Here is an 18,832-nt window from a genome sequence, read left to right on the forward strand (position 1 = left end):
TCTACCTTGATTACAATTTTTGGTTCTCTGTGCCTTAAATATTGAGTCTGTTCTGGTACAGCTGTGATCTGAAGAAGTGGGTCTGTCCCATGAAAGCTCGTCACCTAATAAATTATTTTGTTAGTCTTTAAAGTGCTACTGGACTGCCTTTTTGTTTTGATACTAAGAGAAAATGTTAGCTTCATCTATAGCTTCCCTCCTTCTACATATATTACTTTTAAACTTCAAGCTACTCCCCTCTGTTTGCCATATATTTAATTTTGGTAAGCTCTGCCTACTGCCCAACATCAAAGGAACATACCATGTTTCCAGGTCACCCACTCAAATCTCCCAGCCCTTGAAGTTTGTTCAAGATATCGCCTACTTTACACTTCATTGGCATCAAAGTCTCTTTGGCTCTGCCCAGTCTTTTGTGAAATCAAGAGTATGGCCCTGATTCTCTTCAACCTGCATCACTTACCCTACAAGTCGATTGGTTTTGGCTGAGTCACTTCCAGCTCCCATTGGTGTGAGAAGAAAAACAGACTCAACACCACTGACTGCACCAGCTCTCCAGTAACATGTTCTTGTGCATGAGCAAAGGAGGGCATTAACTGGATCAGGCATAGTCCTTTATAATTATGAACTATATGACTTAAAAGCAGATAAGTCAATGAGGGAGGAGTCATGTAGCACCTTAGGGTACGTTTACACTAGGAAATTAAATGGAATTTATTAAAGTCAATCTTGTAGCACCCCCTTTTGTAAAGTTAAGGGTGCACGTCTACATGGCCACACAAAGTTGATGGAGTGTGTCCCCATTAGGGTGGGTAACCTTGACTTTGTCAGGAATACACTCTGGGTACCTATATGCTGTTCCTGCTGTCGGTGCTGGGACTAAGCTCCCAGGTTCTGACAAGGAAGGAAAGTGCTACAAGGGCTTCTGGAGGTGTGTCATCAGCTTCCCATACTGCACTTCTCTCCTCCCCCTCCCTTTGGAAAGCAATGGAAAAAGTGTTTTCACATCCTTTTTTCATATCCTTGCAGACGCCATTGCATGGTTAACATGGAACCCATCCAGCTTCAGACTGTTATGGCAAGTCTTATGAGCACCACATGCATTGTGCTGTGTGGGACTGCAGAGCGTAAGCAGCCTTCTGAGCAATGAAGACTCTGAGGAGGACACAGACATACACGAAAATGTATGTGCTGGCATTAGTTTTATAAATGCTATTCAGTAAAAATTAACAGTCACGATCAACCTGAACTAAGAGTTTCCAAACTTTTTCCACATCTGTTTAGCTTTAATATTTTTGCCCATTCTTCTTTGCAAGGGCTTTCCCCAGACCTGCAGCCAGCCCTTGAGAGCTTTGAAGAGCTTCATGAATAGCTGCTGCATGGTGCTCGCACAGGTGGCTGCGGCAGCAGCTTCCTGCATAATCTTGCTTATAGTGTGCTATACAGGGCAAAAAAGCAGTCCAGTAGCACTTTAAAGACTAACAAAATGATTTATTAGGTGATGAGCTTTCGTAGGACGGACCCACTTCTTCAGACCATAGCCAGACCAGAACAGACTCAATATTTAAGGCACAGAGAACCAAAAATAATAATCAAGGTTGACAAATCAGAAAAATGTTATCAAGGTGAAGCCCTCTGCTCTCTGATTCGCTCACCTTGATAACATTTTTCTGATCTGTCAACCTTGATTACTGTTTTTGGTTCTCTGTGCCTTAAATATTGAGTCTGCGCTGGTGTGGCTGTGGTCTGAAGAAGTGGGTCCGTCCCACGAAAGCTCGTCACCTAATAAATCATTTTGTTAGTCTTTAAAGTGCTACTGGACTGCTTTTTTTTCATAGTGTATAGACTAGCACGGCTATCTCTCTGTTACTGTACAGGGCACGATTTGATTCAGAGTCTGCAATATTGTTTCTATTTCTTGTATGTGCTCTGAGCTGCTTCAGGCAGAGAATGTTCCTAACAGTGCGTGTGGACTTGTTTGTCCCTTCGTGACTCTCTCGGCCTGTAAATACAGGAGGATGTTTGAGTAAAACCATGAGCAGGGTCACTGTGGGAGGAATGAGGGTGGAGAAGGGGCAGCTTCCCTGGGGCCCAGCATTTTAAAAGGACCTCGAACTTCCAGCCACCACCCAAGAGGCAGCACTTCAGGACTGGCTGGGGGAGGCTAGCTGCAGCCCAGCTGCTTCTGCCCCAGATCCCACCGCTTCCAGGGGCCCAGAGCCAGCTCCCCACCCTCTCCGAAGGGGGCCCGGCAATTCTGTCAGCAGCCCTGCCTAAGAGACTCTGTGAGGAAACCACAGAAGTGTCTTACTCACTGATAGGCAGCTCTACTTTAGGGATAAAAATGAATGCAAGACAAATAGGCCTTTTCTCTGGAGGGTAAAACTTGCACTTTAATTTCTTGCCCTTCAAATTAGCTCCAACAGTAACGGATGGTGCCGTACTTCCAAACTGGCTTCACTAATACAGCACTGTGCTTTCACTTCTTGGGTGCGTTTTTCTCTCTTTAGTCAACGCAGTTTTCTTTTGGTGCATGCAAAGCGCTCTCATGTTGTCTTACAGTGCTCTGTGGCTCACTGAAGAACGGCCCTGGCCCATGTGTCGGTAAGTGCCCACAATCATGTCTTTTCCTCACAGCTGAGCTAGAGGGATGAACACAATGATGTCTTCCTTTGTATTGGCCCTAAACCGATCTGTTTATGGGGCATTTCCATATATTGTGCTGTATTTGTTGTAGGTGTATTAAGTAAAAAGCAGTGAAGTTATACTAGACTAGAAGATGTAACAAAAATAGCTTTAAATAGAGTCAGAGAGGTAGCCGTGTTAGTCTGTACTCCAACAAAACACAAAGTGGGTCTGTCCCGTAAAAGCTCATCACCGAATAACTCATTTTGTTAGTCTTTGAAGTGCTACATTTCTGCTGCTTTGTTTTGTTTAAATAGAGGATATTTTTTAGTCTCTCTGTACCATCATCGATGAATGGAATATAATGTTTAGTCTCATTGCAACCTCTCTCTGGGGTGGAGTGTGGGTATAGTACTATATCTACAGGTACGTAGACGTTTCATGCTCCAGTTTGCGTGCACTGCTGGGAGGGAAGGTGGTACTGCAAAGGGGAAGTAAATTAGCAACCTGCCACTCCCACTATTAGAGAAGGTACATTCAATCAGCGTCTTTCTTGGTGGCGTGTGGAGCCCAGGACACCCCCAGAGACCAGATCCAGGGAATTACAGGGGAGGCCTGTAGCCAGTAGCAGGGGGCAGCCCCCCGCCCCTCCCAGCACTCACCGTGGCAGTGGGAAGTGAAGTGACCCTGCCCCAGCCTATGCTCCTTGAGCCTGGTTCCCAGTGGTGTTGCTCAGGGAAGCGGAGCAGGCTCAGACTGGGGCACTCCACTTCCTGTCCCTGCCACAAAGTGGAGTAACCCAGATGGGAGACGACAAAGCACAGCAGGCTGCTGGGTCACTCTGCTGCCTATGGCTCCCATGGTGAGTGTTGGGGTGTACTCAGCCTGCTACTGCTGCCCCGTCCAGGTAATCTCCCAGGCCTCCCTAGGCCCTGCAGGGCCCCCCGGAATCACAGGGCCTGGGGCAACTGCCTCAAACTGTTCCTACATAGGACAGCTCTGCGTATAATCCCACAGGAATACATACAACTGCATTTTTAATGCTACGGAGCTGCAAAGATATTAACCCTAATTCAACAAGGTTTCAATTTAGTTCAGTAAAGTTCATCTTAATTTCATCAGCTTTGTCCAGGATGTTGTCTAGCGTTGCCAGACATCCTGCAGTGTGCAGGACAGACCCGAATTTCCCTGACACGTCCTGTGTCCTACATTTACGTAAAACTGTCACGCCAGATATTTTCAGGTCAATGGGGGATACAGGATTTGTCAGGGAACTTCCCCGCCCCACTGGGGTTGCTGTGGCTAGGACCACTGGTGGGGCTCAGCGCTTCAGTTGGCTTTTAGCCATGGGGCTGCAGGGTTCCCTCTGTCTCCCCCCAGGCCAGGCATCCTGTGGCTGGGACTGCCAATACCCCTCCCGCTGGGACGCCTGTGGCTGAGGCTGCCTGTCCCACATATGTTTTCCAAAAATCTGGCAACCCTAATATTGTCACGTGCTACTGTGTCTGGAAGACATTTCTCCTGCGGAGCACTGTGCCTTGGGAGGCCTAGGAAATGCTGCAATAGGGTGACTTGCCTAATGGGCTGGAGTGTCTGGGACTAAGCCATCCCTGATAAGTCCCACCTGAGGGGAACTGGGCAGTTCCCTGTGAAGTGCAGAAAACCCCCAGTGTTGACCAGCCCTCAGTGACTTCAGAGAAGAGGGAAGTCCAGAGAGCTGCAGCTGTATAGGGGATGCAGGGAGACAAATAAAGGTCTCTGTAGGACTTTGACATGAGGGACAATGGATGCTAGAGCCCATGGAATAGGTAACTCCTTGGAAGTAAGAAACAGTGACTGTGTTTGGGACCAGATGTCTGAGCCCCAGCAAGTGAGAGCCTGGAAATCCATCTGGGATGGAAGAAGTATCTGAGTGGGAGAGAAAACACCAGAGTGAAGTGCGGACTTTCTCTGTGTGGGGTGGGAATTGACTTTTGTTTGGCACTCTGGACTCTGGCATGCTGGTTCTGGTATTAAACTAGCTCCAAGCAGAATGAGCTCTAAGGGGGGCCCTGAAGGGAGGAGAAGCAGAAGTGGGAAGCCTGCAGACACATCCCTAATTAAGAGGTGTTGCTCAGCGCACAGCAGTCCTCTTACAGAGGCCAGCTCCCAAAAACTGTGTCACTCAGCCTGCCTGGCCACAGCTCCATGCTGTCAAATTAGCCTTCACCAAATTAGCCTATGCTAGGGTTCATTATCACATGCTAACTGATGCTTTACATTCAAAAATGGCCAGAGGGGGGAAAGTGTCAGGCAGAACCAGGCATGTTGATGCAGCTGCACTTACTCTAGTACTGTCTCCGGTAGGCTGGCTTCCTGTACCTCCCTCTCTCCCACTAGCTCCCCCATTTCAGTACAGTCAGGCATGACATTGCCGCTGAGTCCTACACCACGCCTCATAAATGTGCCAGCCTCTTGATGGGGCAAGCTGCTTGTCAGGTCAAATCTCCTCCGCTTCCCAAAGGCTGTCTCTCTCTCTTTTGTGCGCTTACCTCCCCTATATTTTTGTGAGCTGGGCTGAGAACATATTGGTTCCTCCGGAGAATTTGGGATTTGGTTTTTCATGTTTATTGAAAAAACAAAAGCCCCCAGAGCAGTCAGAGCTAAGAAAGCTGCCATTAAACAAGCCAGCCACAGGCCCTGGGGGAGGAATGGAGGAGGGGGCAATGAGTTTAGGGCTTTCCTTATTTATTTTTATTGCCTTCAGCTTTTCAGGTTAATTTTCTTTCTTCCTTGGGGAACTACAATTTAAAAGCTTGCTTGAAGTGTGTTGCAGCATTAGGGTCTTTCTTTTTTAAACTAGGCAATAACTTCTTTCCCCATATTTCTCCCTAATAGAAATTCAGCCTAGGAGGGGATCAAGTTGTAATTTTTTATTTATGCTTTTAAATCGTATTTGGATACACAAGCACAGCATCTCCAAATCTGGGGTGCTCGGTGACCAGAGTATGGTCGGTATTTTTGTACGTACAAGCTTGCTGCTGTCCTGTGCTCTCTGACTGGCAAAATTCAACTTTCATTTTAAGTTGTGGTTAACTTAGCACGTCTTGAGCTCTACGAACCAAAGTCTGCCCCTGAGACTAGCATCTTTCAGATGCACTTGGAGGCTGGCTGGGTAACAACCATTTCTAGACCAGTGCTAGATGTTTTTCCTTCCTTCCCATCTAACCTTGTGAAAGGTGTGCCATAGGGTTTGCTGTCCTAAGGAGCAGATCAGGGAATCAGAGCTATAACTAAGGGTGTGTCTTCCCTACACAGAAGATCGATCCGGTCAGGATCAATCTTCTGGGGTTCAGTTTTTGCACACCTAGTTGGGGTGCATGAAATTGAAATATTAGGGGTCACCGGTTGGGTCGAGGACTAAGGGAGACCAATGGGAGAGTTTCTCCCGTCACCCTCCCTCTATGAGGATGGCCAGGTAAGTCGATTGTAGATAAATTGATTCTATCTGCCCAATAGCCATAGCTAGAACTGCGTCTCTAAAATCGACTTTATTGTCTAGTGTAGACCTGGCCTTAGTATTTTAGCACCTGGGGTGAGTAAACATATTTTCACCCCTTAAAGGCAACGTGGGGGTGCCCCAGATTTCTGCTTCCAATTTGGCATTGAGGCTTTCAAACAGTGCCCCACAGTGTGAACACTGCCACCTCCTACCGGCAAATCGGAAAATGATGGAAACTGTCTGGCCCACCTGGGCTCCTGGCTCTCTCTGCTGTGGGAGCTCGGGTGCTGGTTGGCCACCCACCAGCCCTCTCTGCTTTGCTCCCTGAGCTGGCTGCCTCTGCATGGCCAGGTACCCCGCAGGCAGGATGGACACACAGCTCCAAGCTGTACTCCGACACACTCTTGCCTACACTCCCTGGAGCCAGGCTCTGCCCAAGGAGCCTGGCTGCCATGAGAGGCTGCTGTCAGCACTTGTTCCCATGGGGCCTCTGCTTCTCAGCAGCCCTATTACGCCCTCATTGCCGCCCAGGGTCCCGCCACTGCATCCAAATCACTCTCCTCACAGCCCCTGTGCTCAGAGCAGAAATGCCACTTGCTGTCCTTGGTGACTCTGCCCCAGCCCTGGGACTCCCTCCTGCTAGCTCAGCAAACCAAGGCTGTCAAAATGGAGTGGCCCCTAAGACTGTCCTATCTCAAGTGCCCAAACAGACAGCACTACCCAGGGAGAAGGAGATGGAAGGGATTTTTGCACGGGCCGCAGGTATAATGCCTTCCCTGGTGCTGCAGCTGGCCCGCCGCCGGGCAATGGGGCTGTGGTGCCCCCACCCCACTTCCCTGAGACGCCGCCAGCTCCTCCACTCCATCCTCCCAATCTCCCAGCTACTCGCTGCTGAACAGGGCAGTGAGAAGGGACGCCAAGGGAGGATGGAGGAAGGAGGCTGGGCTGGATGCTGCTGGCTGAGCTGGGGAGCAGGAACGTCAGGCAGGAGGAGCTAGCACTTGGGAGGACTGCCAATGCTGACACCAGTCCAGTGCTTGGGCTGGGGGCAGTGGCTCAGCCCAGCGCTGGAGCCAGCCCAATTCTGGTGGTCCCATGCTGGCTGGGTGCTTATAAAAGGCTGATGGCTCAGCCAGGTGCTGCAGCTGGCTCAGTGCGCCAGTGCCAGGGGAATCAAGGCAAAGTGTGGTCCTGGGTTGGGGGGTGGCAGCTCAGGGTGGCCACGAGGGGCAGCTCAATCTGATGAGGCTGGGGGAGGTGAGCTGGAGAGCTTCCAGTCTGAGGGCTCCTTCACAGCTTTCACAAGGTGGGGTGGGGCTTCAGAGATCTGGCATGTAGGCAACAGGCCTTGTATGGAAGGGGCAGGGCTAGCGGGCTTATCTCCTCAAAGCGGGGGTTCACCATTCCCCCATGTTTTGAGGAGTGCTGGAGAGAGTGCGCGTGCACTGGGAGGGATATTTGGGGGGTGTGTGGGAAGGGGAACTGCTGGGCAGAGGTACTCACTGCAGGTGAGCTGCCGGCGGTGGGAGGGTAGTCCTGCTTAAAAGGAGAGCCTCAACTATCGCTGCCACCAAGGAGATGCTGCATGCAGGACTCTCTGCCCCATCCTGTCCTCCTCCCCACTGTCCCCTGCCCTGTCCTTCTCCCACTGCCCTGTCCCAGCCCTCCAAAACAATTTACTTCACACAGGCCACAAAGCTCCATTCAGCATGTAAACTTTAGGTTGTTTCTGACTTATATCTGAATTGAACTAGTGACCATGCTGAAAAGCCTTACATCATCATTATATTAGTCTTTGTTCACCCCAAAAACGTTTAATCACACTTATAAAATTATCCTCAAACCATTTCTTCATTTAAAAACCCAACTGACCTACTAAGTTTGAAGATGAAAACTATCATTTTGAAGTAATTTACTAAAGTCATTCTAGGCCTATTGATAGTGTAGGAAGAGCTGTTGTCTTACATTTTCACTTGATTGTGGTGTAACCCTTTTGCTTAAGATCTGATTCAGAGCTCTATTCATGGTCATTTCTGAAAGATCAATGGCTCATTAGTTGTCTTCCAGTCCTCGTCTTCTAAATCAAAGGTTCTAAAATAAGACACTGTTTTAGCCTTCAGTTTCTATTTCCTGAGCTGCCCTAGCATACACCCGGCTGCACACAGCCGTAAGAGACTTTTCCTATACCTACTTGACCAGTGAAGTCTGAGGCTAGTCTGCACTTACTGGGAATGTCAACGCCTGCTACACAATTTTAGGTTCACCAATTGCGTACCTAAAATTGATTTTGCAGCCATTGACACTCTTCCCTGTCCTCACTGCAGAATTTCAACAGGCGCGCTTCTCCCAAAGACGTTCCTTAATCCTTGCGGCTCACAAGGAGTTCCAGGTTCGACATTGATCCTGGCACACGCCATTGCACACATGTGTGAAACGGCATCCCAGAAGATCAAACCTAAGCATTCAGTCTTCCGTAACTAGTGTAGACGTAGCCTGAATGTCCTGCTTAGTTTCATTGCTTATTCCTGATGTAAGAAATCTGTTGGAGACTCACCTCTCTCTTACCATTTCAGTCTGTTCTATTTGTGAAAACAAATGGCTGGATTTAAAAAGGCACAAGTCCCTGTTCTTCTTCTTTATTCACCACCCAACACTTAGGTATTGTGTTTGTACTTTTCAAACTCGACCTGGAAACATCACAAGTCCTCTACAACAATGTGAGAGGAGCAAATGAGATTCACAATAAGGATTGTGTTTTAACCAGTGAATGTATTTATATCTAGTATTTTAAAGGGTGTGTTGTGTTTTTTAAGCAAGTCCCCAAAGTAACATATGAGGGATGAGAATTATGGAATAATCAGTTAAAGGTTTCGGAATTCTTCTGGCAACATTGACCCGCTGATGTGCCATTTCTAATCATTAAGGTTTCCAGACCATATGAAATATGCACACTTTTTTTTTTTAAATTTCTGAGATTGTAGGGTTTGACTTTTCTCCCTTATTTCAACGTTCGGATTAAATCATAAACTTTTGCTCCTAGTTTCCACACATTTCATACTTGGCGGGACTTCTTTAAGTCTAAATGGGACAATGATGTGTCTCTTATTTACTGTTATTTAAAACTCCTTTGACTTTTCAGACAAGCGTTTTTCCCTTCCTACACTAGGGCTGCATTTATACTACAGTGAACTTTTGAAAGAAGTTCTTAAAGAGATCTTCTGAACAATCTTCTTTCAAAAGACAGCGTCCATACAGTCCTTGCTCTTTTGAAAGAATGGGCCAGGGATTGAAAAATCCACTGCCTTGAGGACTGCTCTTTTGAAAAAAAGGTCACACAGAGCATCTACACATGCTTTTCATTTTCCTAAAGAAGGTTTCGAAAGGAGGCTCTCTTCCTGATCCGGGAGAGAAAGACAGCTTCCGGAAGAAGCTTGATTGATGACATCTTTATGATTTGGACCCATGGTATAGAGACTCTAGAAGAATTCCACAGAGACTGTAACAATCTGAACCCCACCATCAACTTATGCCTCGATTACTCCGTGCGAGAGATACACTTCCTAGACACTACAGTACATATCAAGGATGGCCTGATTGGTACCACACTGTACCAGAAACCCACTGAACACTATACTTACCTACACCCTTCTAGCTTCCATCCTGCACACATAGCTAGATCCATTGTTTACAGTCTAGCCCTTAGTTACAATCGCATTTGCTCTGATCCAACTGACAGAGACCAAAAACTACAAGATCTTTACCAAATATTCATAAACCTGAATTACCCACCAGGAGAAATAAAAAAAAAACAAATTGACAGGGCCAGATGAATACCCAGAGACCAGCTACTCCAAGATAGGCCCAAAAAAGCCAAGAACAGAACACCACTGGTCATTACAACTCAAACCACTGGTCATTACCAACTCAAACCATGGCAACACATTATTAATGACCCACAACCTATCCTTAATCAGGATGCCACACTCCAGAAGGCCCTAGGTGACAGGCCTGTTCTCTCCTACAGACAACCTCCCAACCTTATGAGGATTCTCACCAACAGCCACAGTCTATACCACAGGAACACCAGTCCTGGAACTTTTCCTTGCAACAAAGCCCGCTGCCAGCTTTGTCCACATATCTTTTCTGGAGATACCATCACTGGACCTAACCAGGTTATTCACAGAATCGCAGGCACATTCTCATGTTCCTCAACTAACATCATATATGCCATCATGTGCCAACAATGCCCAGATGCTTTGTATATTGGACAGACTTCAGACTCCCTTAGACAAAGAATTAATGGGCACAAAACAGACATCAAAACACTCCAGATCCACAAACCTGTTAGCCAGCATTTTAATGGAGTGGGCCATTCTGTTAATGACTTAAAAGTTTGTGTGTTACTGCAGAAAAATTTTCACACCACTCTTGAAAGAGAGACTGCTGAACTGTCTTTTATATTCAAATTCTACACATTAACATGTGGTTTGAACTGGGATGGGAATTTTCTGAGTCACTATAGGGGCTCGTTTGCATACTTGGCTTAATCTAATTCTTGACCTCCCCCCCAGCTTCTACCCTCTACTCTCTGATTTGCTCACCTTGATCAATTTTTTTCTGATTTGTCCACCTTGATTACTGTTTTTGGTTCTCTGTACCTTAAATATTGAGTCTGTTCTGGTCTGGCTATGGTCTGTAGAAGTGGGTCTGTCTCATGAAAGCTCACCGAATAAATTATTTTGTTAGTATTTGAAGTGCTAATTGACTGCTTTTTCCGGAAGAAGAGTTGTGCTCTTTTGATTTCGGATTGAAAGAGCTCATTTTATGCATGGACGCGCTGCATGTTCTTTCGAAAAAGGGCCTGACTTTTCCGAAAAAACTTGCTAGTGTTGAGGCGCCCTATCTGAATAGAAATTTGTTTGGACTGTAACGAAAAAAATTGTAGGCTGTGATATACTGCTTGAAAGCAAAGCTAAAAATTTATTGAGTTATTTAAATTGCATTGTTTTGCTATAGATCAAAACTGTGCAAGTTTGCATCTAATCAGTGTATACAACAAACAGATAAAAATCAAGAATGAGCTCTCAAAACTAGGAAGTGGGGTTTACCCATGAAAGCTCATGACCTAATAAATTTGGTCTAAAGTGCCACAGAACTGTTCGTTGCTTTTGAAGCTCGGTTACGTCTACAAGGCACCCTATGCTGCACATTGTGTATCTTATTCGGAGTTTATTTTAAAATAGGCTATTTTGGCATTTGGTGCTGTCTAAACAGTGCCGAATGCTTTGAACTAAAGTGCTATTTGGAAGCATCCCTTACTCCTCCCGCAAGGAGGAGTACAAGAGTACTGAAGTAGCACACCCATTATTTTGAAAAATATTTCAAAATAACAGGCAGGCTTGCTTTGGCCTTGTAAACCAGGGTTGTGAGTTCAGTCCTTCAGGGGGCCTTTCAAGGGTCTGGGGCAGGTTCGATTAAAAAAAAAATCTGTCAGGGATGGTGACAGGTCCTGCTGTGAGGGCAGGGGACTTGATGACCTCTCCAGGTCCCTTCCAGTTCTGTATAACAAAGACATGGAGTAGCTATTTTGTGATACCAAGGTATCCTGACATAGCTCTGCTGTGTAGATATGGCCTTCCAGACTAACCCAGCTACTCCCTGAAACTGTATTAGGGTAAAAATCCATGGGCTTGTGGCTGAATGAGAATCAACTTCAAATGGCTTTGTGTGCCTGCCAGAATCTGGGATTGGATGGCAGGGGGATAGATCACTTGACTACCCTGTTCTGCTCATTCCCGTGGAAGTATCTGGCACTTGCCATTGCTGGAAGACAAGATGCTGGGCTGGATGAATCACGATCTCTGACCTGATGTGGCCATTTTTATGTATGGAAACCAGCATTTTGGAATGCGAAAATACTAATTTGCCTTTAAAGGAACTGATTGTATGGCTGCAGCTAGAATTTTACACGTTGTCTTGTCTAGGTTGGTAAACCGTTCATAATCATTGGCACCTCTGATATTTATTTCACTAGAGGTGTGTATTTTCTCATATTTAGTAGGCCTTTATTATTTAGCTTCTAAGGTTTTACATCCCAGTCAGCTGGGATAGAAAGTCAGGATCTGGCACTTGTTATTGCAATGGGGATTTTACAAGAGATGTTTCCATTCTGAAAAATGTCATAGGCTGTAACAGGCATTCATCCCCTCTACACACCAAAAATACCTCAGTCCATTTGAGCTTCTTACTGTGCCTCAGAATGAATGTATCGTACGAATGCTAGGATCTTGGGCAGTTTTTTCCAAAAAAGTAAATTCAATCTCTGTTTATAAGTTGGAAATAGATATATGAAAGTCTGTCTCATTTAAAAAAAATAAGTCAGGGAATCTTTCAGAGAGGTAGCTGTATTAGTCTCTTTTAGCGAAAACAAGAAGTCCAGTGGTGCAGTAAAAGCTAACAAATGTATTAGGGCATAATGTTTTGTGAAGTGAATTGTAGCTCATTAAAAATTATCCCATAATACATTTGTTGGCATGTAAAGTGCCACCAGACATCTTGGTTCCCCCCCGCACCCCAGGGAATCTTGTAATTACTTCAGTTGTTGAAGGTCACACACTGCCTTCATTCCTTCCTTGTGATCAGGCTTCTCCTAAGCTAAGGCCTCAAAACATGCATCATTTATCTACTGTCTTCCTTTCCTCTCATTCGATGATCTTCTCATGCCATCTTTACATTTAATGTAATTTACATTTACATTCATCATTCAGTCCCTTACTGACTGTTCCTTACACTGGCAGCTGTAATGACACTAGAAGTTACCCAGACTGAGTTTGTGTGTAAACACATGTATCAATATTATCTACAGAAAGGGTCCTGGGAGCTAGAAACCAACTGTGTGTGGGTGCAGTAGAGATGAGGTAGTAAAAATAACTCCTGTGGGCGTGAAGAAGATTGCAACAATGACAAGGTCAAGAAAAATGTCTCCAAAGGATTGTTGTGTTGTTGCATCCAAAGATATCTGAGCTGTCCCAACAGCTGAGAAAAGGGCTGACTGATACGTTTCTGAAATAAAGAAAAATAAGCTGCAATTCTTTAAAAAAAAAGAGGCATAATCAGGCTGTGAAGTTTGCTGGCCATCAAAATCCTGCAGGGCTCCACTTGATCATTATGATGTATTCATCACCTCAGTGAATTCTGCTGATGACTCAGAAATCAATATCTCGTAATATTTATTGTACCTTCATTTTTACCTAAAGAACTGAAGGTGATTTCTGCTTCTGGTAAAGCAGAAGATTGATCTTTTCAAAGAAGATTTCTGCTAAATAGTAAGGACAGCAAAAAGGCAGAAATTCATATGTCATGTGCCTGTAGAAATGTGCACTCCTTTCCATAGCATGCTTCAGTTCCGTAAGATCCTCAGGTGAAGTATCCTTAGCACTGCTTTACAAGTGTGAAAGCTGCAGGGTAGAGCTGATAGGATTTGCCCAAAGTCACAAAGTGGTGGAACTAGTCTAAAAACTTTGATGAGAGAAAAACAAATTAAATCGTTGCCATTTGACAGGTTCAACAAATTTCAGTTTTTTCCAGATTTTTTTCCATAAACTCTTTCAGTAAAAATGTTGTCCTTTGCCCTTTCTGCTCCTGGCCCCCACTTATTTTTGCCAACATCATGCTACAGCGATCATCCTTTTTTTCCCTTTGCTGTGCTAACTTTTCAACATTTCTTCACCTTTGGAAAGTTACAGGGTGCTAGGATTACTCTCAGGTGTCTTTTTGCCACTTCCACAGTTAAGGACATTACAAAGCTCAAAAGTAATGAAAGGAAAAAGTGAAAAAGAAAAGTGTGTGTTGGGGTGGGGGCAACTTAAACCAAACCTAAATTCTCTTCATTCTATTGCATTCAGTATTATAAAGGTTGTAGTTGTTTCTCTAATTTTCCGTCTCGAAGAAAAATCAGTAACTTGAACTTTAAGGCTACAGCTACACTAGCGAGTTTTGCTGACAAAACCCCGGTTTTGTCAAGAAAACTGGGTGGAATGTCCACACGATGTGTTTTGTTGACAGTATGTCGACAAAAGCCGGCACTTCTGCCAACAATCTTCTGCCTCTCAGCCATGAGGAACAACACCGCTGTCTATAGATTGTCAACAAAAAAGCTGTGCAGATGCTCTGTGGGGCAGCTTCTCTTGTCAGACAGAATATCCAGAAAAATGGGCAGCCCCGTCTGCTATGCTTCTGGGTGCCTGTTTTGTCGAGAGAGCAGCCAGGCAGTCCGGCCGCTCTGTTGACAGAGCGGACCACTCTTCTGGTTGGCTTTTGTGGCTGCACTCTGTTGACAGACGTTTTGTCAGGAAATCTTTTCTGATAGTGACTTCTGTTGACAGATCACTGTAGTGTAACCACAGCCAAAAGGTTCCCAAGTACATGTGTTAAAAATAGCTCCTGTTTTTAGTTTTATCATATGGTTTGGATGGAAAAAATTTGACTGAGGTCTGAGTCCTAATTCACTGCTACATGCAGCAAGCAACACTGCACAGTGGAAAGCCTGGAGTTGAGGGTGACAGTGGGAAACCATTGCTCTATGAACTTATAAAGCGATCTGACACAACACATAACCTATGGCACTATAATAAAAAAGAGGAAAGGTGGAAGCAAAAGGTCAGGAGCATAGTGTCCCATCAAGGTCACTTTCTCAATGTGAAGGGCGGTCACTTTCACTATAACCAGCCATTAATTACTTTACCTTTCACAGACAGTGTGGGAAGGAGAGTAGAAGAAACAGATGGAATACCAGATCCTGCTTGAGGCAGTCACATTCAAAGTGCCACCCTCTTCTCTATTCCTCTACTTCTACTCTTCTGACCTATTTCTAATTCTTGCCTTTTTTTGCTACCCCCACAAATAGCCACTCGCTGGCCATGGTTTGAAGGCATGGGGACCTTACAATAAACTCTTAGCTGTCCCTTCTGCAAAGCTCCTTTGCTGTTCCTGGCACTTCTTAGAACTCTGATATCACAGCAGCACTCAAAGAAGGTGCTCAACACCAGCTGAGCATCAAGTAAACAGGGAGCCTTCAAAAGGGAGAGGGGATTTTATTTGCTCCCTGGTCCCTGAGGTGAACATCCAGTACGTCCAGAGATCCTACTGGAGCCCTGCCCTTGTAAGTGCAGCATGCCCTCAAATAACACAGACATCAGTGTGAGCTACAGGTGCCCAGTAACAGCACAATGGTGCATTACTGGACTAACTTTCGTAGTGCGGCACTTGTGCATTGAGGAAGAGTCTCCTGGTGCTACAGGCACACACAGCTCCTCCTTCGTCTCAACGAGGAGGGTTCTGGAACTAGCCAAGTCTTTACAGCAAGAAGGAAATGTTCACTAGAGAATGCCTGCTGCACTTCTGAGTGGTGCCAGTTGAGGAGGAGAACAGGGATCAGCAGACAATATATTCCTCAGGTTTAAACTGAAGAGAGAAGGGAGGAGAGAGGAAGATGTTACGAAAAAGAGAGGGTGGCCTGGATAGGGTGACCACATTGCTCTGTGGCAAATATGGGACACCAGCCCCTGGGGATGGGGGCTGCAGTTCCATGTCAGGGCTCCTCAGCACTGGGGGCAGCTGCACGTCAGTGAGGCACCAGGGATAGGAGCTCTGCTGCCTCCTGATACAGGGGATGGGAGAATGGGGGCTCTACCACCACCCAGCAGGAGGGTGCCAGTGAATTAAGAGGCCGCCCTGTGGCAGAGCTCGCCAGCAGTGGCGGCTGTCTCTGTGGTGTGCCAGGGAATGGGGCAGCTACCCAGTGGAGGAGCTCCCTGTCAGTGGGGGATGCAGCCTCGAGACACCAGGTGCCAGGGAACAGGAGCCTTGCAAAATATGGGACAATTTGTCCATTTTCTTAAAAAAGTCGGGATGCTGTGGGACAGCTTAAATAAGAAACTGCCCCAGGAAAAACGGGATAGGTGGTCACCCTGCGCCAGGACACTTGGGATTATAAAATAAATGCAATTCGTTCAAATAGGCTCATATAATCCTGCTTAGAAAACTGCTAGTGGCCACCAATTTTGTCACTAGAATGGGCAACTGTTCAGCATTCATTTTAGAAACATGATTTTTGTCTTGGATAAGAAGAATGCATTTGGCCACCAAAGGGCACAATAAACAGAAATATGAACGAGAATGGACAAGATAAAATATTTATGCCACAACATGAGAGGTAGCTGTATCCTTCGTGAATAGCAAAGTCACAGCTGAGTCGCATGAGTCACCTCAAATGAATGACAGAGAATACTTGATATGACAGCAGCATATAGTCTGTACATATGTTTTGCTGTTGTGTGGGGTGTTTATTTTTTAGATTGATGGGTAATTAATGAAAGACTGTTTCTTGGCTTCAGAATTTTTGTGCGTGTCATACATTGAGAATATTAGCTCTGCACAGCAAACTATTGCAAAACACTTGAATGGCACGTTTTAAAGAGAGTGGTCTGTGTTTTGTCTACTTAAATACTGTCATTATCCATTTCATGTCATCATCATCATCATCATCATCAATAACCGTGGGCTCAGTGCCCATTGGTGTCTGATGCCTCTCTCACTATTTCCTTCCATCTTTCCCTGTCCAGTGCAGAGTGGCTTAGTTTCTGTAGACTAGCTCTGCACCAATCTACTGTATTATCTATCCATTCTCTGTGGGGTCTGCCTCTCCTATTTGAACCGTCCATTATGCTGAATATTAGGGTCTTGATTTTTCATTCGTTGTTCATTCTGCAAATATGCCCAAATAGTTGTAGCTTCCATTTTATAACCTTCTGCAGCAGGTTCTCTTTTGGCTGTATCTTTCTATATAATTCCTCATTGGTGACCTTCTGCATCCATCCTATTCTCAGAATCTTTCTATAACAACTCCTTTCAAACACCAATATTCTTCTTTTCGAATCTTTCATTATCACCCATGTCTCACATCCATACAACATGCTGCTGAATACACACATTTTCAAGACATTCAGCTTCGTTCTTACACTAATCGCTTTGCTTTTCCAGATCTTATCCATCACCTTCCAACTCGCTCTTGCTTTCGCTATTCTAGTCGCTATTTCCTTCTTACAGTCTAGTTCTTATGTTATGTTGTTCCCCAGATATGTGAACTTCTCTACATTTTCTAGTTCAATACCATCAACACTGATCTTCCTTCCTATTTCCTTATCTCCAAATACCATTGTTTTTGTTTTATCGATGCTCATAATCAGTCTGTACCGCTTCCCTTCTTTGTTCAACACCTGCACTGTTTTTGCTAGCTTCTCCTCATCTTCCTCAATGATAACTATATCATCCGCAAACTTCAAGTTGTTCATTCTTTTCCTGTGCACAGATATCCCTTCTATCTCTTTCTTGATCTTGTCCATCGCTCTCTCCAGATGTGCGATGAAGATACTTGGTGATATTGGATCTCCTTGTCTCATACCTCTACTTGTTTTAAACCAACTTCCCAACTTCCCGCATGTTCTCACCGCTGCCTCTGCATTGTCATTGATATCCTTCAACAACCATATCAGTCTGCTATCCACTCCATATGACTCCAACACCGCCCAAGTGACTTTCTGATCTATACCGTCAAATGCCTTTTGAAGATCGACAAAGCAAGTGTATACATTCTTGTTCTTTCGTCGAGCGTTTTCCACTATCAGTCTTAGTGCCAATATCTGCTGTATGGTACTTCTATCTTTTCTGAACCCCTCTTGCTGATCTGCTATATGTTCTTCTATCTGCGATCTTGGTCTGTCAATCAGTATCATCATCAGCACCTTGCCTAGATGATTTGATAGGGCAACTGTTCTGTAGTTCTTGCACTCCAATGTACTTCCTTTCTTGGGTATTGTCACGAGCACAGATCTTGTCCATTCCTTAGGCGCCTTCCCTTCTTTCCATGCTATATTACATAGTCAGCGTATTTCCTGAATCATGCTTTCTCCGCCATATTTGATCATCTCTCCCATGATCTTATCATTTCCAGGGCTCTTCTTGTTCTTTAGTCGTTTCACTACTTTTTCTACTTCCTCCTTCGAAATATCGGTCTCAATCTCGATGCTCGGTGGAGATATTTCTTTCAGTTTTTCAATCTGTCTCTCTGAAACACTAGGGTCCAACTGTGCTTTGTATAGCTCAGTGTAATATCTCGTCCATTGCTGCACAATCTTCTCCCTGTTCATGAACACTTCTTCGTTCTCATCTTTGATCACCATCTGCTCTGGTTGCCATTTCCTATTAATATTCCTAAGTGTCTTATGCACCTCCCTGGTCTTACATTCGCTCTAATACCTCTGTATATCTTCACATTGCTCCTCTAACCATTTCTCCTAATCCTTTCTTGCTGATTTCCTTACCTCATTGCATTTCATCCTATATTGCTGTTCTGCCATCTCAGAAACATCTCTTCTGATCCTCAATGCTCTTTTCTCTTGAACCAACTTCTTTGTCTCCTGGGTAATCCACTTTTTATTGATCTTTCCTTCTTCTGGAACAGTCTGCTCAATTGCCTCTTTTATAGCGATAGCTATCCCTGCAACTCTTATCTAGGTCTTTCTCTGTGGCAATATTCTTAATCTTCTCTTCGAGCGCTGCTCTGTATGCCTCCCCTCTTTCTTCCTCACATAGCATCACTACATCTCTTCTTTTCTCAAACTGTGTCTTAAATTTTCTTTTGAGTTTTATCTTGATGTTTGCAATCACTAG

At 45.1% G+C, this 18,832-nt stretch overlaps 1 long non-coding RNA gene across 1 annotated transcript in view; it reads left to right on the forward strand.

Moving 5' to 3' along the window:
* Positions 1–1,063: 1,063 nt before the first annotated feature.
* The window catches only part of LOC142008783 (uncharacterized), a 63,826-nt gene continuing 46,057 nt past the window's right edge, over positions 1,064–18,832 (forward strand). Inside the window, exon 1 of the long non-coding RNA XR_012644226.1 lies at positions 1,064–1,181. This is a non-coding gene — a long non-coding RNA (uncharacterized LOC142008783). The remainder of the gene's footprint in view (positions 1,182–18,832) is intronic.

The sequence above is a fragment of the Carettochelys insculpta genome, chromosome 2 (genome assembly GCF_033958435.1).
Source record: "Carettochelys insculpta isolate YL-2023 chromosome 2, ASM3395843v1, whole genome shotgun sequence".
NCBI lineage: Eukaryota > Metazoa > Chordata > Testudines > Carettochelyidae > Carettochelys > Carettochelys insculpta.